A 19572-nucleotide genomic window follows, 5' to 3' on the forward strand; every position below is an offset into this window, starting at 1 on the left:
GTTAAGATTAATTGTTCACCATTTGTATTCTACCATTGATCAATTTAAAAAAATATGTGTTCCTGTAAAACAATAAAGATGATGCCCATCAGCCAATAAACTCTAACATAAACAAGAATGCTAATAGATTTCTCTTTTCAGCTTTTGGGAATTTTAAAAGGGCTTTAAACTATTAGCTTTCATATTATCTTCCTAGAATTTGTAATGTTATTCAGTCAAAGTCTTTTAATGTAAAAGAGTGACAAGGGGAAAATCTAAATAAAGTTCCTATTAATGTGTTCTTAAAAGACGAAAAGACATCTTGAAAAATACATGTGAGTCACACATAAAGTGTTTACATTGGCAGAGGACAAGTGCAGTTTATTCCATAGAAGCGGAGTTTTGTGTCTGGAGGTAGGATATTAGATTGACCTGAAAAGGTGGAAGAAAGGTGATGACCTGGCCTGGGGACATGAGTTAGTCTTCTACAGCTCTAGAGGAAGCCCTGCTGTGCCCTGAGGATGCTGAGGGCAATGTCGTGTTGTGCCAATGCTCTGCTAAATGCTATGTGCAGATCCTTTAGTGGTTAAGAGCAGAAGTAATAGAAGTGGTTTGATCAGGAGCATAGCTTCTAATATTGCTTTTTCCCCGTGGTAGGCAAAATTCTGAGATGTCTCCCAAGATTCCACCCCCTGGTGTACACCCCTGTAAATCTCTTTCCATTGAGTGTTGGCTGGAGCCTGTGAAGATGATGGGATAGTTACTCTCTTGATTATGTTACATTATTTAAGACTGGAGTGGGATTCATCTACTGGCTTTGAATAAGCAAGCTGCCATGTTGTGAGAGGGCCACATGACTAGGACCCTGGAGCAGCCACTAAGTTGATGGTAAATTGTTTCATGGCAACAGAAAAGTAATACATTCCCCATTTTCTCTAGTCTATACTGTCAGAGTTATTACAAGCATATGCTGAAAATTCTTATTCTGTCCTCATGTCTCTTAACTTTATATATTTTCCATTAAAGTTGTTTCTCTATATTATGTCCTGGGCTTTCTTTGGATTTATCTTTAATTTCACCAATCTTCTCTTCAGCTGACTGCATTGATCAGCTTTAGCTTTTTTTTTTTTTTTTTTGAGGAAGATTAGCCCTGAGCTAACTACTGCCAATCCTCCTCTTTTTGCTGAGGAAGACTGGCCCTGAGCTAACATCCATGCCCATCTTCCTCTGCTTTATATGTGGGACACCTACCACAGCATGGCTTTAGCCAAGCGGTGCCATGTCCGCACCTGGGATCTGAACCGGCAAACCCTGGGCCGCTGAGAAGCGGAATGTGCAAACTTAACTGCTGCACCACAGGGCTGGCCCCCAGCTTTTGCTTTGATAATACATTGTAACAAACACCTTTACAAACTCAGTGGCTTACAACAAGTATCTCTTTGTTGCTCACATTGCACATCAGAGGCTGCAGGTGTCTGCTCCAGAAGGTGGGTCAAGTTCAGTCAACCCTATATGCCTTCTTATTCTGAGACCCAGGCTAAAGGAAGACAGCACCCTCTCTCTGGGATGTGAGGTTCTCAAGGTATGCAAGAGGGCAGACCAAAGCTTGCAATGCTTACTCAAGCCTCTGCTTAAAACTGGTGTGGTATCACTTAGGCCATTGACCAAAGCAAGTCATTGGCCAAGTCCAACGTCAATGAGATGGAGAGCTAGACTGTTCCGCAGGGGAAGATGAGAAGAAAAGTTTTAAACAATACAATTTTTTAAATGGTCTACTTTTTTCTTTTTATAAATTAACGATATTTTTAATTTGAGATCTCTGTGTGATTCTTTTTGAAATCTCCTTGTTCTTTTGTTTCGTAATGTCTTGCCCTTGATATGTTCTGTTCCATCCTTTATCTTGTCAAACATTTTAAAAACATTAAAATTCTTAGAGTGCTCTATTATCTGTACTTTTGGTGGAGTAAATTCTCCTTTTTGATTCATCTGTTAATTTTCTCTTTCTCATGGTGGTTTGCTTGTTCACGTGCCTTATCATCTTTGTAAGTTTGGCATGTGAGTTACGTGTGTCCTGGGTTGTGGTGGTGTTCCTACGAGGCAGTTTTATATTTCATTTGTTGAGGTCTGCATGTTTCCTCAGTTTGGGATCTGGTTTCCAATCCTGTGTAGTTGGGCTCCATTTGAACTCGTTTCTTGTGCCCTGAACAGGCTTAAGTTTCTCATGGGTCACTCTTTTTCCATCTCTAGCTCAGGGCCAGGCTTTTGTACTGCTTCCCTTCTGAGAGGATGGAGCTTTTCTAGTCCTTCCCCCTCCTGACTTTATATAAGGTGCTTAATTCCAGCTCCACGTGATAGATAAACTCTACACTCCAAGGCAAATATCCTATTCTCATATTCCTACTAGGTCTGCAAGTCCTAAGCACAATTGTGGGTTTTGAGTTTCTTTTTTGTTTCTGGGAGATTTCCCTTTCTTGCTTTATGCCCAGCTATATATTTTTAAATACTTTGTTATATTTTATATATGTTAGCAGAGAAGAATGTGGGATGGGGTGGCAATGGGTGGGGATGAAGTAGGCTTCCTAAGTGAGCCCAGCATGCTCTATTGGCCTTATTGACAAGAAGTCCTTAAATTCATTTTGTGACCTTTTCCCCAAAAAATACCAGTTTACTTTTTATTGGAATCACATTGAATCAATTAGTTTATACAGAGTTTATTTATTTACAGTATTGAGTCCTTCCATTTATGAATCTGGTGTATATCTCACCATTTATTTGAGACTTCTCTTTAATGTCCTGCTGAAATTGTGCAATTAAAAAATAGATACTGTATATTTATCATTAAATTTAGTTCTAGGTTTTATATTTTATTCTTAAGTATTATTGTTGGTTTGTTGAATAATCACGAACAAGTTATCTAGTCATTGAAGTTTTAATTTGGTTGAACTGTTTAATTACTATTATTTAACTCAGTTACTGAGTGAATATGAAGTGACAAACTTACTGGAATAATTCACTTGTTTCATTTTCATTTATGGGTTTAGTCTTAATGTGTTATTGTTCAGAAATTTAAAGTTGTGCATTAATAAAATTACCCGAAATGCACGAAAATAAAACTTTTTGAAACATAAGTAAAAATAGAAACTACTGACAGAGCAGTGAACTAAATTAAAACGTATGATTTTGCTGCTTGATGCATACCAGGATTGATGCAAATCAGGATTTGTAAAATCATTGGTTGAAAGAAGGAAATTGTGGAACCTAGGTCTGTTGCTACACCCGGGAACTCAGCTTTAGACAACAGACATTAAGTGAGCTGAGTGATCTTCGTGGCTAGGATATGGTGAAAGTCAACCCAGTCAGAACAGAAATATTCAGTTCCTGAAGAGGCCTTGTAGAGGCATCAGCAGAAACTCTGGGACCACGCCCTCTATTGGCAGCATAGAAACTGCATACCCTGGTCTCATGTACCCTCAGTTTTAAAGGATTTTGCAAAATTATTGTGAAAACTTACTATTTCTTTTAATTAAAAAAAAATAGATGTATGGGGGGCAGCCTTGTGGCCTAGGGATCAAGTTCACATGCTCTGCTTTGGTGGCCTAGGATTCACCAGTTCAGATCCTGGGTGCGGAACAGTGTACTGCTCATCAAGTCATGGTGTGGTGACATCCCACATAGAGGAAATGGAATGACCTACAGCTAGGATATACAACTATGTGCTGGGGAGAAAAAAAAGAAGAAGGTTGGCAACAGGTGTTAGCTCAGGGCCAATCTCCTCACCAAAAAACAGATGTATGGCACCACATATCAGATGATATAAGAATCGAAAGAGGCAGCCCCAAATCGGCCAAGCCTAACTGGGCAAATCTTCAAATATATCAGGGATTTCTGGACAATATTATCTACATTATCTTCAGTTATTCTGATATGCTTAGATAGCATCCTATATTAAAACTTTCTCATTTGAGAAAATTACAGCTTTGCTATTTATTTTGTTATTGTCTTCAAAATTATTAAAAAATATTTAAAATATAAAGTCTTAAATATGCATATGTAATTATTATTCCACAGAACTCTTCTTAGGTTACGTTAGGGAGGTTGTGGGAAATTAAAAAATCTCAGTATGTGATTTACTAAAGTGAAATACATATGTGAAAGACAAGTAGGATATCCATTATTGAGGTTGAAACTCGTATATGATTTTATGGTTACAAATCAACTTATTTGTTAGGTAAATAGTATACTTTCTTCACATTTAGGTAGTTGGTTTTATTTTTGTCTTTATTCTTTCTTCTTATAATATGGGAATGAAGAAAGAAAACTAGGGTGAAAGCGAGTCAAATTTGTCACCTCTGAGAAGCCTGATGAAAGACTGTTAAGAGTTGCTATATGATGACCTCCCTTTATATTTGCATAATATTAAATATGTGGTAAATAACTTGCATATATATATTCTCACTTGGATCTCACCACAAGGTATGAAGATATTGTCATTCCTACTTTACACAACTAAGGCCCACAAGATGAAGTGACTTGCCCAAGGCCTTCTATTTGTTTAACTAATTAATTTATTTATGTATGTATTTTTTGAGGAAAATTAGCCCTGAGCTAACATCTGCCACCAATCCTCTTTTTGCTGAGGGAGTCTGGCCCTGAGCTAACATCCATGCCCATCTTCCTCTACTTTATATGTGAGACGCCTACCACAGCGTGGCTTGACAAGCAGTGCCATGTCCTCACCCAGGATCCTGGGCCGCTGAAGTGGAACGTGTGCACTTCACTGCTGCAGCCCCTCCAAGGCCTTCTATTTAGAAAAGGGGAGGTTTTGACTTGGAAATAGAAATGACTTAAGTGAGGTGTGGGGTTTAGGAAATAATAATAAGTAAACTCAGGTTTGTGGACTATTGGGTATAATATTTCACCTATCTACATGCCATAACTAGAAGGACCCACAACTAAAAGATACAACTATGTACTTGGGGAGAAAAAAAGCAGAAAAAAAAAAGACACTAGAGTTTTCTCTTTAAATCAAAATGTTTTATTGGTTTTATAGTTGGTTATAAAACACAGGAAAAGGCTTATCTTTAGAGAAATGAGGAGACAGAAGCAGGAGAAAGTGTGATGGGTTGGGAAGTGACCTTTACGCAGCACCTGTTATACATCCAGCCCTGCGTGAGGCACTGTCCGCAGGTGAGAGAGTGATCCTTATTCCCGTTTTACACATGACAAAACAGGCTCAAAAGGTTTAAGTTTAGTAGCTAGTGAAAGATTAGTTACCCAGCTACTAATGAAGAAGCAATAATTTGAACTTGGGCCAAAGCCTGTTCCCTCTTCTGTGTACAAGACCATCTGTGAAATGCAAATCTAATATGAAAGGCTTCTCAACAGCTGTACGACAAGATGGAGACCAGGTGTGGTTCTCCTTTCACTACAGTGCCACTGTGTAATCAATAAATCATTGTTGCTTGCAGAGCCTTGTTGATTCAACCCTGTAGAGCTCTTTTCTGATTGGCGTCATTTCTCAATGTAGAGCTTAGAGCTGGAAGGGACTTCAGAGATTTAGAATTTACAAACTGAGCCAGCCCCATGGCCGAGTGGTTGAGTTTGCGCGCTCCGCTTCGGTGGCCCAGGGTTTCGTCGGTTCAGATCCTGGGTGTGGACTTAGCACCGCTCATCAGGCCATGCTGAGGCGGTGTCCCACGTAGCACAACTAGAAGGACCTACAACTAGAATATATAACTATGTACTGGGAGGCTTTGGGAAGAAGAAGAAGAAAAAGAAGATTGGCAACAGAGTTAGCTCAGGTGCCAATCTTTTAAAAAGGAAAAAGAATTTACAAACTAAAAGTGTATATCAGAATCCTTTCGTGGGACATTTTCAAAATATATGTGCTGCTTTCTTATTTGGTAGGTCTGAGGTGTGGATGGATCTGTGCCTTTGGAAATATTTCCTAGGTAATCTGATGTACTTGCCTGGTTAAGAATCATTTCTCTAATCTAATCCCTTAATTGTGTAGATGAAAAAGTTTTCTTGGAAGGAAGAAAAATGCGTCTCATTTAAGATTGCCTTGGTTAACATAGGTAGTTAGAAAATCTAAGCCTTAATGATTCTATTTCTCCAGTTCTTTCTGAGCTCTTATTTCACCACCATCAACCTGCAATTTAGTTTCTGATTTAATGACTTGGGGCTTTAGGTAGACCTTTATTTTCAAAACAAATCTCTATTTTTCTATAATGTAGATGAATGAACAATGCTCTGCACTGTGTTTTGGGTTCAGAAATTGTGAGAAGCTCTTTAATGATAATAATTCAAGTTAGTTGCAAACAGCTGCAGTAGGGAGGGAGCAGACAGAGTTGGGTCCGATGCTGGAGGCCACACTGATGTTTGTGCAGTGTCGATGGGACCAAGACTTGGCTCTAGGCAGGAAAAGAATTTTTTAAAACCCACTAAGTTTAGTTTACATTCCTATATATCTGAAGTGATTAACAGCATGTATAGTTTATGACTTGGCATCATCTCCCACCCTGTTCGTGTTTAATGACTTATGGAGACAAGGAGAGCAAGAGTGTCTTTTCCTTACGTTAGATAGTTGGGAAAAACTCCATGGAGGAATCTATCATTTGTGGAAGAGAAAAGAGGATAGTTAATTTTAACCTTAGTTGAGACCATCCACCTTAGTTAATCAGTAGCTAACCAGGGCTCTCTTTTCATTCGTTATGCCCCAAATTCAGGTTCCTTAATAGCACAGATCAAGATATTTAATAACCTAGGATTCACGTAGAGTTTTTTGGGTTCAAATGACTTGCTCTATAATCTACCTTTTATTAAAATGGATTTACTTTTTAAAGGGAGTCATATTTCTAATTTCACATTTTCCTTTCTCAAAGAGAAGCTTATACAGTTCTCTTTCCATATTTTGTAAAACAATTTTTTTTCTGTTAAGATTATTCTTAATGATTGGGAGTAAATATGAGTATCCATGTCTCCTCAACTGGTTGGACAGAATGACCTTACTTCAGGTAAAATGTCACGGGCTGATCCCTGTAAGGAAAAAGTATAATGCTACATTATTGCCTTGCAGAATTTAGAATTCTTTCAACCTGCTAAGAAAAGGGACAAATATAAGCAGAGATAAATAACAAAAAGATTGTGCATCTAAGCATGGTAGAGTGTGGTCAGGTCCAGAGCAAACAGAAAACTCTTGCTTTGGTTAAGGAAACTATTCCTAGATGTTGCTGTAGGATTCTTCGGAGCAAGCCCTCTGCAAGCTACATGACATAATTTCTTGAACAAGGTGAGATTTTCAACTTCTGTGACTATTTTGGGTGGCGGGGGGTGGGGGGGGGCAGGAAGATAACAAAGTAAAGAAAAAAAAGAAAAACAAGTAATCACCATTTTTTTTAAATTGGTTTTTTAAAATTAATACTTCTGTATTTGAATACTGCATTTTCAAGAGAATATATCTTGATTTTAGCATTACTAATGCAACCAGTGAGAAGTCCTCCTGTACACACTCATAAACTCAGTAAGTTAGGGTTGCAGGTCTTGTAAAGGCTAGATGGGACCTTAGAAGTCACCCTTTCTTGCCTGTTATTTTACAAATGAACAAACCGATGTGTCTTGCCAGGGTCGTTGGTTATCTGGTGGTTGAACAAAGTCTACTGCTAAAGGTTCTTGCTTCTTAGTGACATTCTTTTTAGCTTCTTTCTGCTTATGATAAAAAAATTAGACGCTTAATAAACTTGTGTATTCAATCGAAGAAGGTCAATGCCCAGTTTTTCGTATTTCTGACTTTTTGCCTTGAATATTGCTTTTCTTGACCCCATGTGGTTGGGTGGGATCATGTGACCAGTTTAGACCAATGACTCGGGAGCAGAACTGTGTGTCACTTCTGAAGCAGAGTGTTTAATCCATAGTCTGACACCCTCTGCGGATCTGTCTAGGGTAGCTCTCCAGGGGCCTGTGTCTCTGAATGATGATAATGTCCAGTGCCCACTGTTGAACCAGAGTGGATATTTAGCATGAGTGACAAAACCCTTTTTGTTTTAGGCCACTGAAATTTGGGGCTTATTTGTAACCTCAGGTTACAAACCTGCTAAAGGGTTTTTAAAGAAGAAAGTGCTTCTAACTTAGGCGATAGCGTTAAAGGGAAATGAAGAAATTAGGTGATATGTTTGACAATTTAAGGCAAAAAGAGTGATAGGAATATTTTTGCTCATTGAAGTTATCTTTGGTGAGTGGGATGTTTCTGTGTCATTATCTTGATTCTTCACTTTGGTTATTTTTTTAAAAATTTTTTTCCTTTTTCTCCCCAAAGCCCCCAGGTACATAGTTATGTATTCTTTGTTGTGGGTCCTTCTGTTTGTGGCATGTGGGACGCTGCCTCAGCGTGGTTTGATGAGCCGTGCCATGTCCACTCCCAGGATTCGAACCACCGAAACACTGGGCCGCCTGCAGCGGAGCATGCAAACTTAACCACTCGGCCACGGAGCCAGCCCCCACTTTGGTTATTTTTTATCACCTATGGTAGCAAAGTATACATGGAATGACTGTGGCAACCAGTCTCAAAGTTTTTTGAACTATTGTCATTTTAAATCACAACTAAGATTCAGTAAATTAAACTAGGAATCAAGGAATCTGGGTCCTAGTTTTCATTTGGCCACTGCATGACCTTCATCCCATCTGGGTCTCAGGACATGTATCTATAAATAGGTGTTGAAACAAATCATCTTGAATATCTTTCTAGCTCTGTGGATCTGTAATTCCAGGAAATCAGAGTAACATGCTGCTAGCTATTTTGGGTTAGGATCTGAAACGCAATTTTAAAATATAAGAACCAGGTGTAAGTATATCTTGGTATAGCAAGTCAAGGAATAAATGATACTTAACCGAAACTTAAACTGCCCCAGAATGTGATATATTGTACCTTCAGGGTCCTATTTCTTTTGTAGGTGCTACCCATGATTTTTTTTGCAATGCATTTTCCAGGTTTTTCTGATATTTAAATATGTTTTTCTTGTATTTGAGAACGTTTTTCTTCTTTGGCATTCAGGAAAAGTCTCCCAAGGATGTAGTGGAACTGTGTGTCTCTTCTGTTTAACTTGCTTTGTAAATTTCTCCAATTTCTTATAGAGTTATGGAAACTGAGATCTCTAACACTTTTTCACGAGATTTGTCAACTTTATCTAAATTTACCTTACGCTTTCTGACTTCTAAGACCTTGGGAAAGTACTACCAGGCTCAGAGTTAGCCTCTCCTTTGGTTGGAAGTACAATGGCTGCACTGAAAGGTTTAGCTGTCAGATCTTGAGAATGTGCTCATTTGTAGTCGCTTTGGAAGGCTCAAATGACAGAGCCTTAAGGGTCAATTGCTGTGTGTCTTAATGGTGGAAGTGGTGTCACTGGTTTCTTGCTCTGGCTTTTGTCTTCTTGGAGCCAAAAGTAAGCCGGCCACAGAGCCATAATGCCACAGTCCCTGGCCAGGAGGTACCCACCTAAGTTATATTAATTTCATCACTATCCTAATGGATTGGTAAAGGGACTAAGCGATCTATGAAAGCCAGTTCAGTTGTTTGCTTTTATGTGGACAATGTTCTGGATTGTTCATTTTTACTTATTTTTTTGTATATAGTTAGTTTTGTAGCATGATATTCTTTTATCTTCTGGAGGTATTCATGATGGAGAAAGTTACTTATAGTCATTGTCATTCTTGTTGGTTGTAAAATACACTTCTAAGAACCAGACACTGCGTGAATATATAAGCCTATTGAATTGCACCGGACTCCCGGCATCCTTTTTTAATTCAATGGCAAATAAAGTGCTCTTTATGTAAAACTCAATTGTTAATAAAGCAGAAATGTGACATTTTGACTAGTGTTACTTATTTTGTGTTCCTAAAACATTTTTATTTTGTTTTCATCTGAATCTTAAATATAAAGACATTTTCAGTGAATTTACCCAAAGAAATAAAGGTAACACGAATACAAACATTACTCAGTCACGAGAATTCTTATTGAGCTGAAAGTCCCCTGTACAATGCACCATTTAGTGCTTTAAAAAGCTGGAAAGGGTGATCTTAGCAGTACAATCTTATCTTCAACTAGTCGTCTTACCTGATCTTAAACATTGACTACTTACAATGGAGTGCAGTGTTAGAAAAGGTGATTCAGTGCCTCCAGATTTTGGTTAACTCTGAGGAATGCATCAACCCCCGAGGCCGAGGTAATGCACTGTAAGCTTTCTGTATCTTTGTGAACCACAATCTTGGGGTCTTTCCATAGGCATGAGAGGTATGCAGGGCGAGGTATTTTACTGACTCCTCTATGCCACCAGGCTCACAGCCCTCAACTGAGCTAAGCCAGGATCCGCATGTCACAACTTGGGTGGCTTAATTGGTGAGAAGTGTAAACTGGATGGAATGTGGTAGCAGAGGATGTCCTGAAATACATTCAGATTTGATGGTGTTTGAGATATGTGTATTTTGCATGATTATTTTCAGTGGAACACTTGCTATTTTTGACACTCTTTCTTAGTCTTCTAAAAACAAGTAGTGTTGTTTGCTTGGTTTATCATGGCCCTTTCTCCAAGTCCAAGGGATAATATTAAGAAATGATGGATGTTAACCAAACCTATTTTGGCAATCATTTCACAATATATGTAAATCAACCCATATGGTGTGTACCTTAAACTTATACAGTGATGTATGCCAATTATTTCTCAATAAAACTGGAAAAAATTCTAATAATTACATTACCCTGGTCTTTCAATGTAATACAACCATATGGTTTCTCTTAGTTGAGCAACTATTCACAAAGGGAATGAGCTATGTTCTTAGGGTGCTTAGCATTTGAGGTAAGTGCAGAGCTTTTCATTCACAATTGAGACATTTTACGACACACATAAACTCTACCTACATGCCCTAAGGAGATGTTAACAATGATACGTTTGCTGTTTGGAAAAAAAAAAAAGACGTTTGAGTGCATCAAAGTAAAAGCAAATTAAAGAGCAAGGAAGCAATAATTTTTGCATAGTGTTCTGTTAACCTGTCTTTGTTGGGCTGTGAGGGCAAGAGTGAGCCGTTTCTTCTGGGTGCGTGTTGGTGCCCAGCTTGCATCAGCTGCTGCTTTAAGTGTCAGTTATGTGGGGCCCCTGACCCCTTTCCACTTTCAGAACAAGAATAGAACTAATTGTATCATCAGGATGCAATGCATTCCGAAATATGTTTACTCTGAAGCAGTAATCTCTTCCACATCCGGCAAAGCAATCAAGAAGGACATATTTTTTGTCACTTAGGATTTTTTTGACATTGGATTTGAAACTCTACACCTCAAATGTGCTGGAAAAAACAGTACAAATAATCCAGTTTGTATGTAGTTCAAATCTTTTAATAATGAACTCCGTGAAACCATCCACAGTCTCTACTATGTTGGAGTTGTGCTGTGTTAACTTTTACTTAAAATAAGAAAGCCAGTTTGTTTTTTTGTTTGTTTGTTTTTGGTGAGGAAAATTCACCCTGAGCTAAAATCTGTGGCCATTCTTCTTCTTCTTCTTCTTTTTTTTTTTTTTTTTGGCTTGATGAAGATTAACCCTGAGCTAAGATCTGTGCCAATCTTCCTCTATTTTGTATTCAGGATGCCTCCACAGTGTGACTGATGAGCGGACTAGGTCCACACCCAGGATCTGAACTCATGAACCTGGGTTGCCGAAGCGGAGCACATAGAACTTTAACCACTGGGCCATGGGGCAGGTAGAAAACCAGTTTTATAGAGAATCTTCTGACAACGGTAGTTGCCCTAATGGCCTTGGGCATTTATATCCAATCCTAGGCCAAATCATCAACTTGGCAAAGTATGCATCTCTTTTCTTCATTTTCTTTATTCTTTAAAATTTGTCTCCTGCTCAGAAGCCCTCTCCCTCTTTCCAGTAAATTCCCAGTATTGGACAAAGTCCCTCCTTAACCACGGTAAAAAATCTGATCTTCAGAAGGAATGTAAAACAAATACACACAAAGGTATCATTGATCAATAATAACGAGCAGAAATAGGAGACCTCTAACTTTGATGCCCCTGGACTAACTTCATCTAACAGTAGGATGTTTTCATAGTTTATGCAGCATTTGGAGCCAGAAGACTTGAGTCGAAGCCTGGCCTGGTCCCTCTCAGCACTCCATCTTTCTCAGCTTTCATTTATGTCCATTACTTGGGGGCTGCAATGATTCTACACCATGGTATGTATTGAAGTGTTTTGCAAAACAGGAAGCATTTTGCAAGTGTTCTTTTTCACAAAATTGCTTTAAAATCATGCAAAGAACTCTAAATAGGAAGTCAGACGTCCTAACCTTTGGGACCATGGAAAGTCTTCTAACCAGGCCTGTTCCCTTGTCATAAAAACCTTCAGGTTAACCAGGATATCTTTAAAGTCCTTTTCAACCCCAGGCATTTTACAATTGCGTGAAATAAAATTATTTGCAGAGAAAACATTATGACTCTTGGCATCAGGAATACAGAAAGTGGCATGAGTTTGAACTAGGAGGCAAGTAGAGGCATAAAGGAGATGATGATTATGAGGGAATCAGGCTTAATCCTCTCAGAGGAGTGCAGATGGGAGCTGGAGAGCAAGCGGTCCATGAAGTGTATGTGGCAGGACCCCTAGAAAGTGGGAGCATTAGTTTGGACGGGCTCACGGTTTGGAGTGGAAATTGCAGGGATGTCTGGGAGCCAAGTGAATAGGATTATTAGACTTTTGGGAGGCAGTGTTGCCAGGTGAGTAGGATCTAAGGCTGCAGGGATTTTAGAGGTCAACAAATGCAGGCGTGAAAGTGACAGGAGTACTACTAACACAACAACCAGCTCCTTAACTTGTCTCCCCCTCCAATCCACTAAGCAGTGAGAAGGACCAACTTAAAATGTAAATCAGATGACTTCTCTCCCTTGCTGAAAGCCCTTTAATAGCTTTCATTGTATTGAGATTAAAATATGAATTCCTTATCTGGGCTTTCAGTTGCCTGAAGGAATTGGTTCTTGCTTATCTCTTTAATCCTCCCCTACCCCTTCTGCCATTCCACTCTGCCTCTTCCTTTATGAATTCTAGTCACAAAGTCATCTTGAAGTCCCTAAGGTTTTCCTGCCTCAGGGCCTTTGCACATACTGCTTCTCCACCATTCTTCACAGGGTTAGCTTTGATTCTTTGGAAGGTTAGCTTAAGTATTTCTTCAGATAGACTTTCTCTGACCACTCCACCTGTAGTACTCTCTGCCCCTTGTCTAAGCTCTTTATTTGTTTCCTTAACAACAGCCACAATCTATAATTATTGTGCCCTACAATGGTGTCTGACTGAAGAATTCTTTGTCAAATGACTGAATAAATGAATGAGGAGTTCACATTCTCTTTTCCCTTTTCTTTCTTCTCTTTCTTTCTTTCTTTTTTTTTTTTTTTTTGAGGAAGATTAGCCCTGAGCTAACATCTGTGCCCATCTTCTTCTACTTTATATGTGGGATGCCTACCACAGCATGGCTTGATGGGTGGTGCCATGTCCACACCTGGGATCTGAACAGGCGAACCCCGGGCTGCAAAAGTGGAATGTATGCACTTAACCACTGTGCCACCGGGCTGGCCGCTTTCTTCTCTTCTTAAACCTTTTTTCTACTTATTTGGTCTTTCCCTCACTTTTTCAAAGTCAATAGAGTTTATATATACTTTTGATTATAAAAAATAGTATGTTCCATGTCCAAAAATTAAGTAATACTTAAGTACCTAAGGAAGAAAATGAAAATCACTGGAATTCCTTCACCCAGAGAAAAACCAGAACTAACTTTTATTGTATATACTTAAAATCTGGTTCTTAATTTTAGAAAGCAGTTGAGATCAATGTTTTTCTTTCCAAAATTTAACAAAACCAAGTTGTTTTCTCCTTACAAGGCCTTTGAGTAGTCAAGGCTGTGCATCCTTCCCAGAAAGCTTTTCCTCCCGTTGACATTGGTACCATTCTTCTTTGCCGAGGAGTTAGACTGACTTTCCTTTTTCAGGCATAATCCAGCATTTATCTTTGGGAAAAAAAAAAAAAGTAACTGTTATTCTGGTCTTTCACTGCCAGCATTGCAGACTGTGCATTTAAATGCCTCGGACTGTGTATTTGGAGAAGCTAACAGCTGCATGTGTTATTTCCAATACTCTTTAAGATCCACCCAGGATGTGGCCATGGGAATGCTTGTCATTTTTTTGAGGGGGGCGGGGGGGTTAGATGTAAAATGGGTGAGTGACATGCAGAGGTGAAAACTAGGTGAGAAATTCTTCAACAGATTCTAGGCTTGCCATGTGATATGTAGAGAAAAGTGCATTCCTTTGAGCATCTCTTAGAAGGCTCATTGCCTGAACTTGGGACAGCCACAGAGGGTGAGAGCTTTGGAGACTCAAGTAACATCAGTATGCTTCCAAAACAAAGAAACAAGCAAACCCCACTCTCTCCTGGAGAACATCACCGTTGCCTAGTCTGTCAATTACCAACCAACCAACCAATAAACGAAATGAGAAACCTTGATATTTCTCTTTAAAAAAGATAAACATTTGGATCCATTAGGGGGCCAGGGACAAGGCCTTCCCTTTTTTGGAGTGTTGGAATACACAGCTTCTTGTGTTTCTAGTTTATATTCACCTCCAGCTCAATCTATAAATGATTCATTGACACTGTTTTGGGATCTGATTAGGCTGGGAAATTCTTATTATATTTTAGCGGGGCCGATTTCATAGGTTTTCTCAATATTTTGCAACACAAAGCCTAATAGAAGTTTAAATTAAATCTTTATTTCTGTGCATTTCATATAACAATATTAAATTATTTGATGTTCTAGGAATTTTTTGTTTGGGAAAGGATGTTTAAAATTACAATTATTTTCCTTGGCTCTAATTGTTTAGAAAACTGCCACTGCTGGAATTTTTTCTTTTTTTTTTTTTGAGGAAGATTAGCCCTGCCACTGCTAGATTTTGACTATTTGTTTTGGTGTGGAGAGGGGGCAGGCAGTTAGCTGCTAGTATTTGCATAATTACTCCATGTAAGAATTTATTATACCCTGGGAAGGGTGTTGCAGATACTGTTGGTGCCCTGCCCATTTCCTTTAAGACCTTATCATTTCATTGCCTTCAGACTTGCAACAGCAAGTGTCTGGAAATGCTGGGGAATTAATACCAACCTCAGGAAGCCTCGATCAATGGCTGATGGGAATTAGGGTGTAATTACTCCAGTTCCCACACTCCTTGGGTAGGATGGTTGTTGTAAGGCCAGTTTGTCTCAGAGCTTCCTGGTGGAGTCAAGTTCTAGTCATGGCTTAATGACCCAGCCTTTCTTAACCATCTTCCCTTTCTGGCTGCTCCTCTCCCATTAATCCCTGTACCTCCCTAATCAACTATTTGTAATCAAATCTGTCTCAAATCAAACCAAATCCCCACTTTGGGGGATCCTAATCCAAAACAAACCTCTTCAGGCAACAGTTTATTATCCTCAGTAGATTCAAAAAGTTATTTTGGCTTAAATCCAATTAACAGGTCCTTTATATATTTTCATTACCTAGTAGCGATAATTGTTAATTATCTACTAAATAATGCCTTTTTGTTATTGTTCTTTTTAAAAGGAAAGCTTTTGTACATCTAAAACATGATTGAGACAATTAAAATACAATGAAAACATCAGAAAAACAAGTACCTAGGTTAAACATGATCATATTTTAAGAGTTCTCAGTCTCAATGGTGACACTTAAAGACAGTAGAATATGTACCAAGTGCTAAGTTTAGTGACTAAATTTATTGTTGCTTTTGAAGCATCTTCTATATGATAGGATAGCTAGGGACTTATAAAGAATTTGTGCTTTTAGTGAACGTAAGGTCTGAGATCGAACACCATTTAATTCACATCAGTGTAAGAACTCTACATTATAGTCTTCCCCTTAAGTGTCTTGGATGCTACTGAAAATAAGATTTTGCAGAACTGGAGGTTACACATGTGAAAGTCACTCACACCTTGAGAGACGTGGGGTAGGTGTGACTCTCCTAAGTTCTATGGAGCCGCTTAATTGCTAGGATTTGCAGCAGTAGTCTGGCCTCCTGATTGTGCCAGCTATCCTGAAAATGCACAGCCTTGGCCACGTGGGTGATGGAGCTGGAGGTCAGGATGGAAGCAAGTTCATGATAATTACCTAGCAGTACACTCTGTCTGTGGTGGGCGTGTTGTGTGTCTTGTAATGTAGGGAGGAGGCAGCACAGCATGGTGACTGAGGAGCACAGGCCAACGTTGGGACAGCCTGGGTACAGAATCCTCACTCTGCCACTTACTGTCACCAGATAAAATGAAGATAATAATTCCTATGCTTTGAGGTGTTTGTAAAGATTAAATTGACAAAACTATTCAAATACAGTGTTTGATAAGTAGTAAGCTCTTGGTAAATGGTAGCTGTTATTAGGGTAATTTATTATCCAAACTTTTCAAAATTGAAAAAGGGTGTTAAAATGATACATATTATATAATTTATCAATATTATATATAATTTAAAAATTATATATTGACTGAAAATTAGTTTTATTATATTGATAGGCCTACTGAATAGTTCTATTTAAAAACTTTTGAAATTGAAATTCTTTCCAAAAAATAAATATCCATGTGCATTGAAGCAAAATAAAAAATAAAACATTTATGTTATCTTATTTGAATATTAAAAATAAGTAGAAGGATTTATGTTACATCTTTACATACTTAGTTTTTTGGTCATATCTGGCAATAATACCACATTGCTGGCATTTTTCTAAAGAATGCACTTTTTTTCCTAATATGGACACATTATTTTTAATTTTTCATAACGTCTAATATTTTCTGAAGTTGTACACTATGTTAACAAGTTGAAATTGACTCTTATCTGTAAACCATATTTTTCCTTGAGAAACATAATCTCTCTACAGAACTGAGTTATTGGGTGAAAACTGAATTCTGCTAATGGATAGTATTCTCAATTGTAACATTTTTGTATTAAAATGTATAAGTAATCAGCTAAAATATAACCTTGATACTGTTTGGGTTTTTTGGCCTCCGTTCAGAGCACCTTTCCTTGACAGATATTTCTAGAAGACGAAGTTCATCAAATTTATCTCCAGATATGATTCTTTTGGTGTTTCCCCAAACTGAGATGCTACAAAATCGTAGGGCCTCTTAATTTTGTTCCATTCCAGTGGGCACTGTAAAAGTTTTGTTACCCACCCAGGTTCATTTTGCCTGCTGCATGATTATGCCAGTCACCAAGAGGACAAGTTTGCAAAGAGAAAGGGTTTAATCACAAGGCAGCCAAGTGAGAAGGTGGGAGAACCAATCTCAAATCCGCCTCCCTGACAACGGGGACTTAGGAAGATTTATGGGATAAAGGACTGGGTGGCCTGAAGTGTGGGAATAGGTGATTGGAGGTAAGGACAAGGGAGATAAGTGATGATCTGTGCAGTGTAGTCAAGCTTCATGGCGCTTCATAGGAGGCATGTTCACAAAATGGCGGCATTACCATGATCTGAGGGTGGAGTCTTTAGCTCCCTGATGTCAGGAGGTCATCCTCAAAGGCACAGCTGATGACTTAGTGGTCTCAACTGGCCTGAACTGGACAAGGAGTCGACTCTCAGTTCCTGAAAAACTTCATTCCAAAGAGCAATTTCAAAATTAAATCTTAGACATGACTTGAGTGCTCATCATTTAATTTGTTCACTTCTTTCTTTACTGTAGTTGTTTCAGTGTCTTCCTTTTAGCAAGATTTGCTTTTCAATAATTGTAATTCTCCAAAAGCTTAAAAAGCTGAAGATTTTTGGTGCTCCTTGAATTCTTTGATTAAAATTTCTAGGTGATATTGAACAAAATGCACCCAAAATCTAGAGAACTCAATTACAAAAAAATTCCATTCTATTGTTAGGACACAGATTGATTTCTTAAGTAGTTCCAGCTGATGATGGGCATCAGCGAGAGAAGTCAGAACTACCGTACTGAAGTGTTTTTACTTTTTAATTCGACATCAGCTACATCACAAAAATTTTGTAGTTTATGTGGCGTATTCAAAATTTGTGAATTTTGACAAATTCAGCTTCTATTTAAGTTGGTACAGTCATGCAACTTCTTTGGATGAAATTATGACTTACATTTACACTATAACCAATTCCAGTTATATTTCTGCTCCATATCTTAATTTTAAAGTTAGATATCTTAGTAAAATATAGTTTTTACCGTGCACGCCAGGCTCCACCAAAATTATATTATCACTTCAGAAACACTCTTATTTTTAATGTTGAACTTTTAAACTAAATTTACAGAAAGATTCACAATAATGTCGGACGTATCATCTTAGACTAAATTTCCAATAGCTTTACTGTGATTCTATGAATTAGATGAAAGAAATCAAAACATTATTAGAATTAATTGATCTTTCTAGGTGAAGCCTTGGTAGCATGGATATAAAATTAGCAACATTGTACTGTTTAGAAAATTCTTCTGCTTTCACTAGGAACACATTATGGCTTTTGCTTCCCTTTCATACACAAACAGTTGAAATAAGAAATTGGCAGAGGCGATTTCGAAGAGCAATCGCTGGATCTGTTACGTAAGCACCTTCTGCAGCTGCGTGGGATAAATCATAAACTACAAGTACAGGATGCTCAAAATAGCGACTGATTTTTGATGTCCATTTTAATGCCTCTTCAGCAGATGTGTTTTTCCATTTTCTCTCAGTTAGTGATATCATTTTGTCCCTCATGGCTGAGGGGGTGGCAAATGATGACATTTTGTGCAATTTCACATTCATCATTAACTTAAGAATTGGAAATTCAGCACTTAATAGTTTACTAAATATAGACTTCCACTTTTGAGCTTATTGCGGTTGAAAGGGCTTATTGCAAAATAAAATGTCACCAAACAATAACGTGATAGTTATAGATACGTCATACAAGAGATGACTAAATTGTTACGGCAAGAGTGTCCAGATTGGTTTCTATATGCTCTAAGGCAGCATTCTTGGCCTCTTTTCCCTGCAAATATTTCACATATCCCTAACCCATAATTTCCCACCTTTCCTACTGACCCCACCAGCTGTGCTGTGGCAGTGCCATGCATCTTCTAAGGTGGGAGCGTGGCACACCCAGCTGGTAAATCCAAAGGGCAGCAGCTCTCAGAGAGGCTGGAGGGGTTAGCTGGCCTGGCAGCTCCTGTTTGAGTGCATTTTCCTTTGTAAGCAAGTGCCCTGCTGTCCTGAAAAGGAAATGTTAGTGCCATTGTGTTTGGAAAGGATTGGAGAAAATAGAGATGGGTCATTGTTAGCTTTCTTTCGGATTTAACCACATGTTAGGGTGACCTCTCTGTCCACTGCCTGTTTTAGCTCAGGCTGCTGTAACAAAATACCACAGACTAGGTGACTTAAACAACAGAAATTTATTTCTCACAGTTCTGGAGGCTGAGAAGTCCAAGATCAAGGTGCTGGCAGATTTGGTGTCTGTGAGAACCCTCTTCCTGATTTGCAGATGGCCAGAATCTTGCTATGTCCTCACATGGCCTTTGCCTTATATGCGTAAGGAGGAGAGAGACAGAGAGATTGAGA

The 19572-nt window shown here is 38.5% G+C and overlaps 1 protein-coding gene across 7 annotated transcripts in view; it reads left to right on the forward strand.

Moving 5' to 3' along the window:
- Positions 1-19572, forward strand: part of RNF144B (ring finger protein 144B) — a 167844-nt gene that overhangs the window by 20265 nt on the left and 128007 nt on the right. The window contains exons 1-2 of one of the 7 annotated variants that reach the window (XM_070244130.1): positions 7063-7270; positions 12079-12201. The exons of 5 other annotated variants lie outside the window; for them this stretch is intronic. The gene's annotated coding sequence lies outside the window, so the exon portion shown is untranslated. Of the gene's footprint in view, positions 1-7062; positions 7271-12078; positions 12202-19572 lie in introns of those variants that run through there. One more of the 7 variants, XM_070244134.1, reaches the window with a different exon arrangement.

This window comes from Equus caballus, chromosome 20 (assembly GCF_041296265.1).
Source record: "Equus caballus isolate H_3958 breed thoroughbred chromosome 20, TB-T2T, whole genome shotgun sequence".
Classification (NCBI taxonomy): domain Eukaryota; kingdom Metazoa; phylum Chordata; class Mammalia; order Perissodactyla; family Equidae; genus Equus; species Equus caballus.